The sequence below is a fragment of the Dermacentor andersoni genome, chromosome 8, assembly GCF_023375885.2.
Source record: "Dermacentor andersoni chromosome 8, qqDerAnde1_hic_scaffold, whole genome shotgun sequence".
NCBI lineage: Eukaryota > Metazoa > Arthropoda > Arachnida > Ixodida > Ixodidae > Dermacentor > Dermacentor andersoni.
In genome coordinates, this window is record NC_092821.1 from 123,951,213 (window position 1) to 123,958,885 (window position 7,673).

Genomic DNA, 7,673 nt, shown 5'->3' on the forward strand with positions numbered 1-7,673 from the left:
TGACGTGGACACTCTTTTTCTCATTCAGTGACATTTTCCATTTTTCACACCATATGGCAATCAAATCCAAATCGTGTTGTAGTGCTTGTTGGTCAGATTCGCTGTTGATGACCCTATATACTATACAGTCATCTGCAAACATTGTAAATATTTATTTATTTATTTACATGTACCTTACAGGCCTTCGAGAAGGTATAGTGTAAATGGGGAAATACGGTAACATATTAGTATGGAATCGGGAAAGAAATAAACTGCAGCATAATGAAAGGAGTACGCACAGAACATGGAAAATTATTACATTAGCAAATACAATATGTAGAGCAATAACAATAAATGGTAAACAACAACATAATAGCATAATAACATTGTAAACATTTTTGCATGTTATACAGTAGTAAGTATTGTAAAGAAATTGGGACCACTGAAATTCTTTAACTTGTAGAAAAAATGCAAGAAAATTACAAAAGACATGACGTGTTTAGACGGTTGAAACGGCATATTGATCGTTTAGCAGATTGCGAAATGCAGTGTGTTTATATTGGCATGCAATGGTATCTGGTAGTGCGTTCCATAAACGGACCGCACGGGGCAAAGTTGAAAAATTAAAAGCGTGTGTGTTGCCATAAATCGCGACAGCGCGTCGACTTGGCGTTGACCTATTGAAACCCATGCGCTGATGTTCACCTCTTCGTCGGGCTCGAAGAACGGCGGGCAGACTCCGATGGCGCTCGCCCTTCCAACTAGGGGACGCGCCCTCGCGGTCCGGGCAGGCTGCCTCCACCGGTTCCTCTGTGATTAACACGTTTGTTAGAATATGGTGCGCAAAAGCTCCGTCAACGAGTGTGCTTACCTGCTTTCGGCGTGCAAGGCGGCTGCATCACGGCGGGCGTTATACACATCTTTCTTCCACACGCCGCGCCATTGGGCTGCAGTTTTCACTGCCGGGCCCTCAGCATTCAGCAAGGCAGTCACTGGCTGCCAGAGCTCCTCCTTGCGCGCCGCCGTCAGCTGTTGACCCAGCACACACGACGCCTTCGCAAGGTAGGGGTGCTCTTCAACAAATGACACGAGTATATCGCGCGGCCTCGCTCAAACATGAGGACCCAGTTTCGGATTCGGCGCGCAAACTGGCAAGTCCAAAACGTAAACAAAGCGAGGCAACTTGTTTGCATAACGTATGGCACACCACCTAGCGACTAAATAAGAAAACAACACAAATAAAATTACAACTCCCAGTAGCGGTCTGCGCCGCAAGCTCACATTTATTACTGAAAATATATTTGCAAGTGTTCTATACAAACCAATGTTTTTTTATCAAACCAGCAACGTCCTTCAATTGCTATACCGTCCCCTAAGTACAAACAAAAATGATGACGTGATCTTCCGGCAGACCGCCGCTCGTTGATTGGTTCCCCTCACGCCGCCCCGTTCCACTCTTTCTCCGAGTGACGTAATCCAGACGTAACAGCCAAAGGGAACCGGTTCCCAAAGGAACGGTTACAGAATACGGCCCCTGCTTTTCTTCTGCCAATAAAGTCGCACGTCCTGTTCACTCACTTGTGGCTTGTTTGTATGGGCGTCAGTAGAGGCTCTTTAGTCTCCTGGCCATTAAAACGCGGCAGCTGAGGCATGCCGCAAAGCCAGCGAGGCGAGCACGGCGCGTACCCAGCGTACGGCACCGGTATAAAGCAGCCATATTGAATATTGTACTAAAAAAAAAAGACATTTCCGCTTTCTGTTTAAGTAGCGCCATCTGTCGGGCCCCCCACTAAGTTCCATGCGCTGCCGCTTCTTATTTTCGAACCACTGTGGAAGGTACAGTTTCCCTTCTCTAAAGTTGTTCTTTATTCTATGGCGCCGTTCGCATACGTTGTAGCAGCGTTAGCCGACGTGGCAAGTATTCGCGCGTGATAATTAATCGACGGGAATTATAACTTATAAGCTAATGAATTACTGGGGCAGTTGATGCGTACGTCGCGATGATAGCCGCCGAGCCGCCGTGGATTCGCAAATATAAAGATTAGCGAGATTTTGCGCTGAGGCGAGAAGACGTGTTACGCGTACGTATAATATCAGATTTAACAGCGTATTCTTGCGGGACTAGTCGGCTCGCGTTGAAAGCCATAATTAACAGGAATTTTCTTTCTTTTTGCTTTCTGGACTTTGTGAACCAATACTGGGAAGCTTGGTTTTTCTTCTTTTTTTTTGTACGCCTCGGTTGTTTGTGGTCTTCCTACTTTTCTGCCGCACAGGCCACTCAAAATTCAAACGCCTTACACGGACTCGTTTACTGCGACAGCGCCGCAGGCGTCCACAGTGGCCGCCACGCATTTCCTGAAGAACAGATCCGCCTTCGCGATGCGGCACCATCATCGCGCCTTCGCCCGCTGTACAGTACTGTCCTGTGCGGCCTCCTAAGTATGTGCACAGACGCCTCCGGTCTCGGAGTCTGCATGGCGCGCACACGACTCCGGTAAAGCTACAGCGCCAAAGTTGTGCGACAGCTCACTGATCAGCGGACCGGGCTTCCCAACTGTACCCTGCGACAGAAGGCCTAAGTCCAATCCCCAGGGACGCTGTGGTTATATTGCCGCAATAAGAACTCTTATAAGACGGCAGAGCAGCTTACTTGACACGGAGTTCTTGCTACAATACACGCAGTTCTTGCCTGCAGTAGGTGCCGTCCGAAACCCAGCGTCTATATTACCTGTTTCCGGCACCCCAAAATCGCTTCCGACGCATTCAGTCGGCAAAGACATAGCCAGTGAAGGTCTGCATTTTCAATCCATAAGGCGCCACCATATGGGACGTGGATTTGGACACCACCTGTTGCGGAAACCCAATTGTACAAGATACTATAGAAAAAAAAATTCAATATTGCCCGTTTCCAATAAACCCGTATGACCGTACGATTTTTCGCATGCTATCCGCGAAAGTTCAGTTGAGATTATTGAACTCGGGGACTCCGCAATTTTGTCCTTTTTTTTTGTATTCTTGATAGAAACAGGCACACCGCGATTGTGTAACGAGCTCCCGCGTTTTGTCCACACTAACAAGTGCTCTGAGATACATCGCGCTTTCTTTCCCCCGCATAGCCGCGGCCAATTCAGCCGAGTGCACTACATCCGAGAAAAAACAAAAAAGAACCTGAAAGCAGTTATAAACGGGCAAATACGGCAACAACTCCCAGACGGTTACCCGGAAGCGTTTTTTTTTTTTTTTTTTTTTTTCATGGTTCCGCGTCGGTCCTTCTACAGCAGGGGTCCACTTGGAGACTGTTTTTGTTCACGGCGCGAACGCTGTTAAGTAGAATGGTCCGAATGCGATTCGGTGGCAATCAGGCGTTGTTTGCGAACGCGTGCTTTTGTGGGCCCCCTGCGGACGACGGCCAATCAGCCCGAGTGGCTTTTACGGCGGCGCATGGACACTGCATCGTTTCGCTTGCGCCGGAGTAACACCAGTGCAAAGGGAGTGGACGTGCACTGTTGTAGCGAGCGCTCGAAGCGAATAGTTTGGTGAAGGAGATTCAAGGGAACGTTCATTGATTTATCAACTGGACTGATGTTAACGTACCGAAGCAACTGACACAGCGGCTGCTAACGACGTCGTAGTGAAGGTTTGCGGATCAATTCTGCTAACCCCGCCGCTTCCTAAATGAGTTTCTTGAATGTGCATCCAAAATTGGGAACGCGAGCTTCTTGGCAAGCAGGCAGACAGACAGGCAGGGTGGGCAGGCGGCCAAGCCAAGGCATGGCAGATCAGGGCAGGACAGGGCAGGACAGGGCAAGCAGGCAGGCAGTGAGCGTAGACTAATTGATTGTGTTCTAGAGTGTGTGCGCAAAGGTAACCGACTAATCTACTGGCTGGTTGACTGACAGCTGGATGTCTGGCTGACAGGCTGTATCACAGCGGGACCGACCGACCAACTGGCTCACTGATCAATCGCAGAATTCGCGACTTTCGAGGCTCCCGCAATAACGCCATTTCTTCGTCACTCCTCACGTTGCTCTACGCATATCCTCACATGCAGATAACCTTCAATTATATACTAAACGTAAGAATACGCCTTTTATCTTCTGCTTACTCATGCACGCCGATGTACCTCTCACAAAAGTCGGAAAACGTAGTTTTATCAATACTTGTGCGTGCGTGCGTGTGTGGTTCAATAAACTTCTCGTTGCTCTCGGTACTTACTGCTCGTCGAGGTGCAACTGAACGTGACGCATCGCTTTTACGTGGACGTCGGTGAGAGCGAATTCAAACACAGCCGCTCCTCCCTGCCGATCGAACGTACGCCCTTGCGGGCAACCGGCTCGCCCACACACGCACACACGCACACACACAAAAATGGGTGAGAAAAAAAGCAAAGGAAAAGTGAGGCTGAAAAACAAAAGACAAAAGTAGAGACGATATCGAGGGTCTTCTCCTCAGTGGGTCAACGCGGCGACGGCGGCTGCTCGGTCCGGCGTGCCCACCAAGCTAGGAATGACCAGGCGGAACAGGGACGCAGCCAGTCGCTGACGACTGCAAGGTCACGCCGCACGCATCGGCTGGCCAATCCGAGCCAATTGGAGCCAGTCATCTCCGACGCGATTCCGGTCGCTGCTCGTCTATTCTTCATTACTATTTTTTTTCTTCTTCCGGGGCAACAAAAAAAAAGAAATATGGGCACCGCGGCCGGAAATGGGCGATATACGAGCGCGAGGCGCTCACGTCATCCTATTCGCGCTGGCGATGCATTGCGGGTCAGCTTTCGTAGGACTCCCCGTAACTCCTGCATAGCGTCAGCGTGGCTATAGCCGGAACGTTATGTGCTTGTATGCCAGCGGCGGTCGTGGTATAGTTTCTGCAGTGATCTGTAGGTTGAACAAATCATGTGCGCGGCCCTGCTCTGTGTACGATGTTTGACTCGTTTGTGTAAAGCTATATAGAGAGCCCAAAGGCACTTCCCCATCAAGGAAAGTCAGAACTCGTTCACCTATCGACACGTTTGCACAGCGCAAAAGACGAGGTCTGAAGGAAGAACACAACACAGGCGCTGGCTTCAACTGATCTTTATTTGCGAAATCGCCAGAGCTTTATACAAGAGCAAAAGTAGTGACAAAACAACTTTTGCATTACGTCACTCATGAACCCCTATTGCATTACAGCCAGATACTTGACTTCGTTTTTTTGTGAGGGCAATAGACGGCATGCTGATGCAAAGGTCGCCCAGCCGCTGCATCTTGTCAGCCTCTATGCCGCCCAAGCTTCCACCTCATCTTTGTTCACCTATATGTTTCTCGCCATGGCACGGGCGGATCCAGAAGCGTCGCACCAGGAGCTAGAACCACGACCCCCCCGGAGACGTGCAGGCGCATCGGATTTTACAGTACCGAACGTGAAGCGAATCTCCCGAACCCCATTTTCTGTATGGAGGACTTGTTGTAGGGCTAGTTGGTGTTTACGTCACAGGCACTGTGACGTGATCACCCGTGACGTCAGTCTGTGTGCCTTCTTTATGATACTGCCTTGGCGCTACAATATGCTTTGATGAGCCCCTCCCCCCCCCCCCCCCCCCCATCCCCTGCCCCCTAAAAGCTACCCTGTATGCACGCCTGAGGGATGGAAAGTAGGCTTCTACAAAAAGAATGCTATTTGAGCGAAAACTTCATTAGTATTACAAGTAATTATTTGGTAATTGCTTCGCTGAACTGTCTGCAACGGATAAACAGGCTCCAGTGTATCCAAAGCACTACTATTGACTAGGCATTGAGTTCCCGCTTTTAAACGAGGATTTTAAGGCGTCAAGTTCCACGTTTCAGAAATGGGTCCATACGTGTAAGTAAGCGCAGAGAAAGTGGAAGCCAGGCTGCATTGAATATCTGGCTACTCGCACGACTTTCTTCTTTTTTTTCTCCTTTTTTCTGCCGTTTCCTTGTGGAATTTGCTTGCACCATATACAAAACGATATTCCTTTAAGCGATGTAGTTAAGCGAAAACTAAAATTGTCTTTATTTTATAATCGACTGGTGGGTTTCATTAACCCTTTAAGTGTGTTGGTTTTATGATGATTTTCACGCTAACCTATGAAATTTTTAGGCCGTTTTTATTGATGCTGACATATTGATTTTGGTCTTCATTATTTCTGCTCTATGTTACTTATCTATTGTATTCACGGTGATAGAAAGCCCACATGCACATTTTTCTATTGTATTGATAGAGGAGTACCAGCCTACTCTCTGTAACATAGTTCTGTTATGTAGCACTAACGCTGTATTCATAATAGAGACATTGATTGATTCGTTGATTGATTGAGTGATTGACTGACTGATTGAAGAAATATAGCCTACTCTTTTCGCAATATAGCAAGCATACACATACACACATACCACAGAGGCACAAACATACTAATCCTACAAGAATGACGTAAATGCAAACAAGACGATAAAATACTCCGAATCAGATGTGCGCGTCTTGTACGCACACGGCAATACAAGTTAATGACACTGTGCTAGAAGCTATATTATATATATATATATATATATATATATATATATATATTTGAACATGCTATCAGCCAGCCACCTATAGGGCCTAGATAGGAGTGGGTTACATTTGTAGTGTAATCTGTAGAAGACTACCATAACAACATAAAACGCGTACTGCAATGTCGCGTGTCGCAATACTGTTTCACAACAAGATATATATATATATATATATATAGTTAGAATGTAAAGTGGTTTCGAAATTGCCTGTGGTGGATAGCGAAATCCTGATGTGTGTACTGGACTGCTAAAAGAGGTGGACATTACTTGCACGAGAAATGAAATGCGCTCTAGGCTAATTAAACAACTTGCAGTAATTAGGTACTTAAGTAATTACTTCGCATCATGTAATGAGAGCTTACTAACTGTAACCGGTGAGATGGCAAGGCATATTCACTTGCGGAACGAATTCTCAGGATGACAGCAGTTTTCAGACATCTTTGTTCACATAGCGTGCTACGAAGTACACTGGCGTTCTAGTAACATTTTGCGTTTCACTGCATGAAACTGCGTTTTCTTAAACGAGTAAATGGGACGGCAGTGCATTTTTTTTTACCGCAAGTATGACGGCGCATTTCTCAAAAGCGGTGCCACCTACTCTTTCCGGAACGCCGATGACGCTGAAATCTCAATTACTGAGATCAACCGACAAAGCCCAAAAATATGTACTCCTTAAACTAACGTCGTCATCTCTTGTCCACATAAAGAAACAAAACTTGGCTTCCGAGATTGCAGAAACACTGCGCCCATGCCCACGTTGCTAAATCTCGAAGGCCGCGAGCGAAGGAGCTTACGACTTTGCTCGTCCTTAACAGATGGCGCCAACAGCGTTACCTTAGCGAAAACGCAAACTGCTTGAAATGCGCGCGAAGGCAGCCAAGGCCAAATGATTATGCGATAAGTGCAGAGACAACTAAGAGCAGGACGGATGATTGGTGGAGAACGGCAATATAGCAGGTGGTGCCCAAAACATGACGGCTGTGACGCGTTTTCGACTCTTGCAATCGCTTCGGGTTCAGGCATTCAGCAAAGGCATAACCCTTCTAGATTGGTCTAACGTATTCAAAGATGTGTTCAAATTGCCGTGCGACTGGCCGCTCGAAGCAAGTTGCATGTATTTGCAGTCTTCTTTCACGCTGGCGAAAA